We start from the raw sequence: 10,333 nt of genomic DNA on the forward strand, positions 1-10,333 counted from the left end.
CTCACCTGCTCCCCCAAAACACCGATGTGCCTGCCCGCCCGGCAGCAGCAGTGACCAGAATATGTCTTTATTGTCCTCGTCCCGAGTAAATGGAGTTGGAAAAATGACTCATGTTGTCTCTTCTCTGCCCCCGACAGTGGAGCAGGCAGATCGATGTCTTGCTACATTTTTTCAGTAAGAATGGTAGTAGCTGTTCTTTGGAGAAGAAATTCTGGGGACGTGAGTTCATCCCGTTGGTATTTTCTGTGTGCCTTGTGTGTGTGTTGGGGGGCGGGGGTGGCCGTCTGCAGGGGTGGGGATGTCCAGCCGAGACCAAGGAACAGAGTCCAGACCCGGCGTTCACACTTGTAACTGCAGTACCGACCCACAGTCCTCTCTCCGAAACTCTGAACTCCAAGAAACTATGAAAACCAAAGGTCATTTGGAAACGAATTTTGTGGGGAAACCTGACCCGGACTGACTCGAGACTCCGCGTAGTGTAGTCTGTATTTATCTCGGCGCGTGTGAATATCCATGGGTTTCGCTGCAGACAGGAATGCGTTTGATTATGGGTGCGTGTTGTATAATGTGTGGTGTGTGTACCACACTGCTTTCTAAAACCTGGAAGATTCTGGAAGGTTAGGGGTAACAGAGAGCAGCCCTGTTGCAGGAGCATCGACATAATGACGACGGCAGCAGCTCTGGGCCAGGGCTCTGCTCCTTCCGCGCTAGGAGCAGCCTGTGGCTGAATGAGGGGCCAGCTGAGCGGTGGCCCTGGGAGCCCTGCCCCCACCAGGCCTTGAACTCCATGAAGACTCAGCCCGTCTCACTCATCTCAGTGCCCACCGCATGCTAGGTGCATGCTGTACAGGTCAGAGCAGGGGGTCCGCAAACAGGATTCGTTAAGGGCCAAACTTTAAATAGTTTAGGCTTTGAGGCCCACGGGGTCTCTGTTGCAACTCGTCCGCTCTGCTGTTGTGGCGTGAAAGCAGCCATAGATAATACATCAATGAGTACCCTTGTGTTTTCATAAAACTTTATAAAAACAGGCGGAGGGCCTGGTTTGGGCCCACAGTTTGCTGACTCCTTGGGAGAAGGATAAATGTGTCCTTAACAATAGACTCTTTTCTTCCCCATATGTTAGTCCTGCTGTCTGTCTGCCTCCCCCCGGCCCCCTCAGTGCAGGTAGATGATGCAGCCTGAGCGCTCACCCCCGGCCCAGGCTCCTGGGCAGTCTGGAAATGTGGGCCAGGGAAGGCGCTGGCCTCCCCGGCCTGGCTGGGCAGCGGGAGTGTGCGCTCGCGTGGACGGATGCATTCGGGCGCCCATCCAGCCTTGCTGAGGGGCACTCACACCCCCACCCACGGATGACTTTTCGGGGCTGAGCCCACCCCCAGGAATACTGGCCGCCAGCACCAGGCCAGCAGGGCTAGAGAGTGAGGGTTTAAGGTGTTCTTAGCCAAAGAATTTCTGGTGGAGAGATTGTTTGTCGTAAATTCAGGGGCTCTGATGGATGAGATTCAGGTCTCCAGGCTTTGTTCACCCCGGGTCTGATCGGCAGCGAGTCCAAGAAAGCTTTCGGCTTCAGCCGAGCCCTCTAGCTCCCACCTCCGTGGTGGGCTGGCCTAGGGCGGGACCCTGCAGGGCCCTGGCCCCTAAGCTGAGTGCCGGGAGTGCCAGCATCCCTCTGCCCAGCCCCACCCAGCTCTCTGTGCCAGGGACGTTGGCCCCTAACTGGAAGCGGACCTGGCTCTTCAGGCCCTGGGGCCAGCCCCTCACCGCCAGCCCCAGCCGCAGGCCTGGTATGTGCCCAGCGGCTTCTCTGTCGGAGGGATTCCCCAAGTTATGCTGGGACTACTGCCCTCTGCCCGACCACCTCCCTCCCCAGGCAGGGTGGGAATGGCTCATAGTTTCCTTTCTAGAGCAAATTCCCAATCAGGGTGCTATCTGAACTGTGTTCCGAGTGGAGCCTGCTCACCCTGCAGCCGCCCCTGGGAATCCTGAGAGCTTTTCAGCCCCCAGCGGCAGGGGCAGCTCCTCGCTCATTGATGTGCTCGGCAGCAGCTGGGGAGAGCTAGGGGCTCCGGGAAGGCCCGAGGAGCTGGGCTGCGGACTGGTGTGTTTGGCGATGGGTTAACTGTTGTCAGAGCCAAGCCCAGATGGTCACCTTTATCCGCTCAGCGCGGCATGGGGAGGGGAGAGCCTCTGACCAGAGCCTGGAACAGCCCTCCTGACCTCACCTTGTTCCTGAGCACCTAGGCCAGACCCTGCCTGTACCACGGCCATACGGTGGCCCAGAGCAGTGGTTCTCAAACTCGAGGTTCCACTTGAGGAACCTGTTAGGACTGCAGACTCCCTAGCCCCCAGCCAACCTCGGGCTCCAGAATCGGCATTGTTAATAAGTGTGTGTGATACAGGGGGTCCCAGGACCATGCTGCCTGCGGGCTGATAGGGAAAGCAGTGTGAGGATGAGGGGGGGGGGGGGGCGGAAGGGGCCCAGAAAAGCACCCAGAAGAGGTGAGTAAATCTTGAAGAAGAAAGCAGAGGATGGTCTTGATAGCTTACCCAATCAAATGCTTCGTACCAGGCACGCTCTCAGCCTCTGATGGGAATGGACTCATTTAATCCTCCAACAACCCCACTGATCGCAGAAAGGACCAGACTGAAGCCCAGAGGGGTGGGGCACTTGCCCAGGGTTCTGTGGCTGGTACATGGTGAACCGGGTCTCACCCTCTGACTCCATCCCACTGCACTGGGGCCAGGGCACCAGCTCACACAGAGGCTGTGCAGACCCGGGGCTGTGGAGTAGGCAAAGCATGATGGGGTGTTGCTGCTGAATGGCTCAGATCCTAGTGTGTGTGGACAGCTTGGGGTTTGCTGGTGGTGTGTATCGCCGTGACCTTGGTTAGGGCAGGAACCTTTGAGTGAGGTGACAGTTGCCGTGATGTCGTTTTGAGAGGGCTGAGGCCGTGGCTGGGGTTCCCAGCGTGTTTCCTCGCAGTCTGAACACGACAGGACCTGGGGTGTGGAGTGAAGGTGCAGGGCCGTGCTCAGGGAGCAGCCAGGGGGAAGAATTCTCCATGGCCAGAGCCCTGCCCAGCCCTTGGGGTCTGATGGGGAAGGGGGAAGATGCTGGGAGAGGGAATCCGCTCTCGTTAAGGAGCCAGCTAAGAGCTTTGAATCCTTCTTCCCTTTAATTCTCAGATCCCCTGCAGCCTGGGCTGATCTAGTCCTACTTCCAGGGATGAAGGCCGAGAGAAGGCTGATAGCAGATAGAGGCCGGGTCAGTCCTTCGGGGATTGTGCTTTTCACCACAGCGGGGGCCGCCATGTTCTGAGTGGCCTCGGGTCCTGCCACACAGCTGGACCAATGACCAGGCCCCAAGGGTATGGTGCCAGTCTGGTTGGGGAGGCTCCTGGCAGTCAGCTGGGCAGACTCCAGCCCAACCCGGGCTCTGGGTAGAATGGCCTGGCTTCAGGGGACTAGTTACCTGAGTGGTTGCGTTCCTTGTGGTGGAGTTCAGAGGAGTCAGCGTCCTGGGTTCTGTGGACTGGCCTCCTGTCGGGGGCCCTGATGCTGGGAATTGAGCGTCTGCTGCCCGGAGGACCTGGGGGCAGAGGGGAGCACGGATTAGAGGAGGACCCTAGATCAGGCGTGGATTCCGGAAGCCCTTTCAGCCTCTCATAGGCAGCACAATCGGTCACAGCCCCTTCCCTGTCTTGTTGGCCACTCTGACCATCCCCTCACCGTACCCCAGTGTCTTCCAGCCTGCGCCTCCCAGCTCATTGATTTGAACGTGGGGACCCACGGAAGTCTTGGCTCAGCATAGGCTGTTTTGGTGGAGGAGGGGGAATGTCTGACTCCCGGCTCCGGCCCCTGGGAAGCTGTTGCCTTCTGCAGAGGGAGGGCTGTGCTGTTTCCCAGTCTTGCAGCCTCTTGCCTCTCTCCGGGGACAGAGGGTCCGTGACTGTAAGCTTTTCAGGAACAGTGGATGTGACAGAGCTGAAATGCTCTCACTTCCTCTTATGCTTTTTCTTTGAAAGGGGAGAGACAGTAGTGGCCTCCTGGGCCCATTTTACAGACAGGGTAACTGAGGCCACGGCTGCTGGCGGGAAGCTGAGCCAGGGCCGGTCCCTCTCAGAATCTTGTGTCTTTAAGCTCTTGTTTGAAGAGGGTTTAGGGCAGGGGTGGGCAAACTTTTTGACTCGAGGGCCACAATGGGTTCTTAAACTGGACCGGAGGGCCGGAACAAAAGCATGGATGGAGTGTTTGTGTGAACTAATATAAATTCAAAGTAAACATCATTACATAAAAGGGTACGGTCTTTTTTTTTTTTTTTAGTTTTATTCATTTCAAACGGGCCGGATCCGGCCCGCGGGCCGTAGTTTGCCCACGGCTGGTTTAGGGAGAGGAGCAGCTGGTGTCTGGCTGGGGTTGGTCTCGGGGCACGTCCCAGGGATCTCTCCTACCTGAACCAGGCCTGGCGCCTGCGGAAGTTAATGCCGGCTCTTCTGGCTGTGCGTCTGCATCAGGCCCGGGACTGTCATTTAGGAGGCGGGTCTCTGCAGGGGAAGACGGGGCCTGGCAACCCTTCTCCTGGTCGCACCGCATCCTCTGGTCTTGGGCTGCCCTTGTCCACTTGCGATTCCGCCAAGACTGTAGTCCACGGCTGCCTGTGGGCAGAAGGCACCGGGTTCTGACTTGTCTGGGTGGAGCAAAGACGAGTCCTTCCTGGGCGTGCCCTGGGGCAGTGAGGCCAGCCACTGGCCAGACCAAGCACTGGGGAAAGTTGTGCCACTGTGGAGACCCGCGGCCCCCTACCCAGCAGAGCGTCCCCTGAGTGGTGGGGAGGCGGGCCAGGGTCACGTGAGGGGACACCATCTTCACGCACCTGCCGGCCAGTCGACTGCGGACTCACCTGGAGTTGTCAAGGACAGCAAGAAAAATAAGGGACTTTCAGGGGCAGCTGTGTTTTCTGACTCAAGTCATAATGCCCCTAAAAATCCTTATTGCTCTTGCAGTGGGCATCGGGCAGTGGCTGGCAACCCACCCCTCACCCACCTGGCCGCTGAGGGATGGGAAGGGCTTCCAGGGGTCCAATTGAGACTTGCTGATTGTTAAAACGCGTTCGTTGGGCCGATGCATTGCCTGGCATGTGTGTTGACCATTGTTCGGTGGGGGATTGGGCATCCAGCTGTCCTGCATGGATTGGAGAGTCTCCTGGGTTTGTGCGGGTGAAGGTTCAGAAGGGCCCAGCTGCACGTGCAGGGCACGAGGAAGGGCGGCCTTGGGGCCAGGTAGGTCGAGGGCCACAGTGTTGGGCTGGCTGGGTGCCCCCTGGGCAGGAACTGGCACTGTGTCTTAACACAGAAAGAGCCTCAGTTCCCTCCCTCAGACCCCGTGAGCTGGCCAGTTTGCAAACACGCCTGCAGGGGGTTCAAGCCTCCCCTCCCCTCTCCCTATTTCACTTCCTGAATCTCCTCCATTCTCAGTAGGTGCCCCCAACCCCACCTCTTCTGTCCCCACCCCACAGCTATTTCGGTTAAGCCAAGGCCTTGAGTGGGGATTGTTAAGCAGCCAAAATATCCATTTGTGACATGCGCACCCCCCCTCCCTTAACCCAGGAACACCAGTCCACAATCATGTCACCCACCCACCCTGGCTGCCCTGGCTGGGTTGGTTGGGTGTGGTCCCATGCACCAAAAAGTCCCTGGTTCGATTCCCGGTGAGGGCACATACCTAGGTTGCAGGTTCAGTTCCTGGTCTGGATGCATACGGGAAGCAGCTAATCAATGTTTCTCTAAAATCAATAAAAAACATTTTTTTTTAAAGTCACCAAATCCCACAGCAACAGAATCTTCCTGTCTAGCTGAGCCCTGGGCTGCCCGTGGATGGACAGACGAGGCAGTGAACAGGCAACAAGCCCCATCTCATGTCCCGTTGACCTACCGGTCAGCAGGGGCGAGTCACCCTCCAGGTATTTCTCAGGTTCCCTCCCAGGTGCCGACTTGAAAGCCCTCGTCACTCAAGAAGACCGTATTGGAACCTTGACCGCCATGATCCTCATTCCTGGCCAGCCAGGCCCCTTGCTGCCCGGGCCCCGATCGTCTGAGCCTGCCTCCACACCAGCTCTCCCAGACAGTTTCTAAGGAGCTGGATTTGCACCGGATCCTCCTCATTTTACTGCCCCAGGGGAGGGGCAGCTCCAAGGTAAAGTTATCAAGGGGCTGTGGGAGATGTAGCTTTCATGGAATGAACTTCTCACAGATTACAGTGGACACGGGGTCATACACCGAGTTCCATCCTCATCAGCTAAGCATTTGCTAACTTCAAATTAATTGTCCCGCCCTTCTATCTCCCCCAAAACTCCTTGTTCCTAAGCGTGCTCCTCAGTCTTTACCCCAAAACATTTGCAAAAGACGCTGTATCAATTTTTGAAAAGGCAATACATCAAAAATAAAATACTGCCCCCCCACCCCCCGTTACAAAAGAACTGCCTTGCATGGAAGAACGTTTCAAAAATACTAAAGGATGAAAAAGGCTCATAATGTCTGCTAATGAAGTACATCCTTCCAGCACTTTCCCCTGTGCGTGTACACCCCCATCCAGTTAGCAGGACTGAGGCTTTTAAAACGGGTGAGGCTCGTCACCCATTTGAGTGATGGCTCTGTGCCCTTGGGAGCCAGAAAGTCTCTATTTTCTCTTTGCCACGTGGGCTGATGGACCATGGGCTGAAGCATGCCTCCAGCCAGGGAGCTCAGAGACCTCACCTCGTTGGAGGGTGTTGGAGCAGCACTGGGTCTCTCCAAATGGGTGAAGTTGTTGAGGAGGATGCTAGAAATGTGGGCTGTCGCATTGCTTCTCCACCTTAATCACCCGAGACTCACTGTGTTAAAAAACACACACTCCACGGCCTGGGCCCCACCCCTGACCAATTGGCTCTGAATTGTTGGGGGTTGGCATCTGTGTTTGTTTTCCAGATGGTCCTCAGCTGATGCTGTTAAGCAGCCAGAGCACTCTCCGCTATCTGCCCACAAGCTAGAGGTAGGAGAAGGCTGCTCCAGCTGTGCCCCCAGAGGCGGATCAGGCGATGTGACCATTTGCAGTTGGCAGACTTTCACTTCCTGCCTTTTCTCGGCTGCTCGGAGTTGTCCTTTGATCCTCATTTTACAGAAGGAAGACGGAGGCCAAGGAGATCAGGAGACTTGCCCGAGGACACACAGCTAGGATGTGGCAGAGGTGGGGTTGAGGTCGGCGGCTCCTGACTCCCAAGGTCAGTGCTCTGTCAGTAATTGTTATTTGTATTTAGCTTACATAGTTATAACAAGCATATCAATGCTTACTAGCCCATAGGTTACTGTGATGATGAAATACTGGAGGTGGGTGGGTGCCACTATCTCCTGGAGGGTGTGTCTGCCTCACAGGGAGACTGGGGGGTTGTCCCTCAGTTTCCCCAGTGCTGCGTGCACTGGCCAGCCTGGACCCGCAGCCCGCCCCACTCAGCCCGCTGCACTGCCCCATGTTCAGAGCATGCAGGGGGCATGAGGCCCAATGGTTTCCTGCTCGCTGCCTGGACAGAGGCGTCTCAGGAGCACAGCCTGCGTGGGGCTTGCTCCTCCGGGCCCTGCTCCAAGCTGGTGGCCCTTAAGGATCAGGACCCCTGCTGGGGTCCATAGGCCTACTGTGCCTGCCCCCCTCTTTCCTACAGAGCTGGACTCCGAGGACCTGCGGGTCAGCTGGGCAGGATGCCAGTGCAGAGAACTATCGGGCAGGCTCATTGTCAGCTCCAGGAAGCGGTCGGCTGTGCCCGGGCAGGGCTGCAGGCCGGAGGGCCAGCCTGCCTCGGACATGGCGGGTGGAGACAGGAGGTGGGAGCCCAGAACACCACTTTCCCAGGCTCCGGGCCAGGCCCACGGGCTTCCTTTGGCCACACCTTCCCTCGCTGGGCCTGGGCGCGCTCCTTCCTCCGTCTGGCTCTCGCCCTGCTCCCCGCCCAGCTCTTTGCGGCAGAGTGCACACTCTTGGCAACGACACCCATTTAACCTGCTTCCCAGAAAGCCGGATGGCCAGGCAGGCGTGCTCAGCCAGCCCCGTGATGGAAAACAGGGCGGTGGGCCCCCCTCAGGCGTCTCTTGCCCGTATTCCTTGGGGGCTGGATTGGGAGAGAGTTCTGCACCGCCTTGGCTTTCCTGGGTCAGGAATAATCTCAGCTCAGTTAGCAGCCTGGAGCAATCAGGCTGAGCCACGAGCTTGGAGCTCCTGGAATTGGGGCAGGGCAGGGAGACAAGCCTTTGCCAGGAGTCTGATCCAGGGCAGCCACTTAGCAGGGGCCCTGGGTAAAGCCCCATCTCTTTGAGCCTGTTGCCTCATTGGGCACAATAGTGCCCGTAGGAAGGCGCTACATTATAGGCGTATTCTGACTGTAGATATGAAGTTGTCGCTCCCTCTCCCTCCCCTTCACCCGAGAACTCTGGGTGGGGTCTGGCATGGAGAAGATGCTCACTTAACGCTAGGTGCGCTGCTCAGGAAGTGAGGGTTGAGTGTCAGCGTGCTGGGTGGTACCTTATTGTTCTTGATCTCTGAAGGGACCCCCTTTTGTCAGCTTTCTCTTTGGCCTTCCTGCCCAGACCCTGTTAGGATGGTGGTTCTAAATTAGAGGGTTCTAAGCTAGAGCCCTCACCCCTTTGCCCTGCATTCTGGCCCACAGAGGGATCCTGTACCTCCTCAAGTTCATCCTACAAGTCCGGATGCTCAGTTCCAAAGCATTCCCCCTGGGCCTGGGCCAGAGTAGCTGCTACAAAGCTCCTCCCACCCGCCCACCTCCTCGGGGTGCAGACAGCCCAGCACAGGTGGGAAGGGCTTTCTGGTGGGGAAGAGGTTAGCACTTGATTTCTGTCTTGACTCTTGTCTCTAACAGGCAGAGCCCGTGACATCACAGAAAAGCAGCGTTGGAGGACCTTGAATGAGTCTGGGGCCTGTCCCCACCAAGTACCCCTGGTGTTCAGGTGGGGCCAGTCCCACCCCCTGGCTTGAGAGGCAGGCACGTGTCCCAGGATGGGCGCTGAGACTTCCCCTCGGGACTTTTGCAGCAACTATGAGGAAAGAGGCATTCGGTTTTTGTGGGAGTTGCCAAGCATGGAACTGCTGGTGGCCATCCTGTTCTCTGCTTGAGGATAAAGCCAACAAGGAGCAAAGAGAAGGCGAGTGTATTCTATCCAGACATCAGTAAGCCCCTGGATCAAGCCATGCCTGAAGCCAACTGCACCCCTGGACTAACCTGATTATATGAGCCAATGCCGTTTTCTCCGAACACTGTCTGGAGTTGGGTTTCTAGCATAGAAAGGGTCCTAAGAACGGAAATGTTTTTCTTTGATCTCATTTTTAGAAAGTCAACATTGAGGCATACTTTACATGCGATAGATTTCACCCATGTTAAGTGTCCAATTCATAAGTAGTTACAGTTACAGCCTTGTAACTATCACCAGCATTCAAGTTCCCTCCTTCCCCTTTATGGCCCATTTTCCCAACTCCAGAGAACCACCAATCTACCTATCTTCTAAAGGTTCATTTTGCCTTTTCTAGAATTCCATATAAATATCACATAGTGTGTTCTCTCCTGTGCCTGGCTTCTTTTAGTCAACATGTTTTGGAGATTTATTCATGTTGTTGCGTGTACCAATAGTTCATTCCTTTTTGTTGCCAAGTACAGTGGGGCCTTGACTTACGAGTTTAATTCGTTCCGAGACCGAGCTCGTTAAGGAGCTCGTTAACTCAAATTACTCTATCAGCTCAATGCAAAAAATTGGCTGAGAGACAGCTGGTATCTCAAAAAACTCGTTAGTCGGGACACTCGTAAGTCAAGGCCCCACTGTAGTGTTCTAGTGTATGGACATACCACAGTTTGTTTATCCATTTATGGGATGATGACCATTTGGACTATTTCCAGATTTTGGTTATTGTGAATAAAACTGTTATAACAGTCGTGCAAGTCTGTTGTGTGGGTATGTGTTTTGATTTTTATGTCTGGATACCAATCTCATTTTATAGTTGAAGAAGCAGGTTCAGAGAGGTAGAATGGCCTGTCCAAGGTCACGCAGCCGATGGGCCCCGTGGCTTGCGAAATGGTACATGGTGTTTGGGTGTTCCTGATAAAGGGCCTCCTGGAATCCCGGTGTCCAATGGAGAGGACTGTCAAGATGAGCTGTAGCCACAGTCCTCACCTTTTCATCCCCCTCGACCGATGTTGTTTTTCCCGTGTGGATACCACAGTTGAAGGATTACATCTACTAAACAGACTTCATTCATAAAGCCACAATCCACTTCCCCAGATGTATTTCTTAAACTTGTAAAGACC

General features: G+C 55.7%; 1 long non-coding RNA gene across 4 annotated transcripts; it reads left to right on the top strand.

Annotated features, from left to right (window-relative positions):
- Positions 1-689: 689 nt before the first annotated feature.
- On the top strand, positions 690-9,961 carry LOC132218345 (uncharacterized). Of its 4 annotated transcripts, none has more exons than XR_009449161.1 (3): positions 690-6,189; positions 7,153-9,674; positions 9,842-9,961. It is a non-coding gene; the product is annotated as an uncharacterized LOC132218345 (long non-coding RNA). The 4 variants fall into 4 exon arrangements; XR_009449160.1 differs by having other exon boundaries at positions 7,153-7,252; positions 7,688-9,961; XR_009449159.1 differs by having other exon boundaries at positions 6,960-9,961.
- The last annotated feature ends 372 nt before the right edge of the window (positions 9,962-10,333 follow it).

This window comes from Myotis daubentonii, chromosome 16, assembly GCF_963259705.1.
Source record: "Myotis daubentonii chromosome 16, mMyoDau2.1, whole genome shotgun sequence".
NCBI classification, from domain to species: domain Eukaryota; kingdom Metazoa; phylum Chordata; class Mammalia; order Chiroptera; family Vespertilionidae; genus Myotis; species Myotis daubentonii.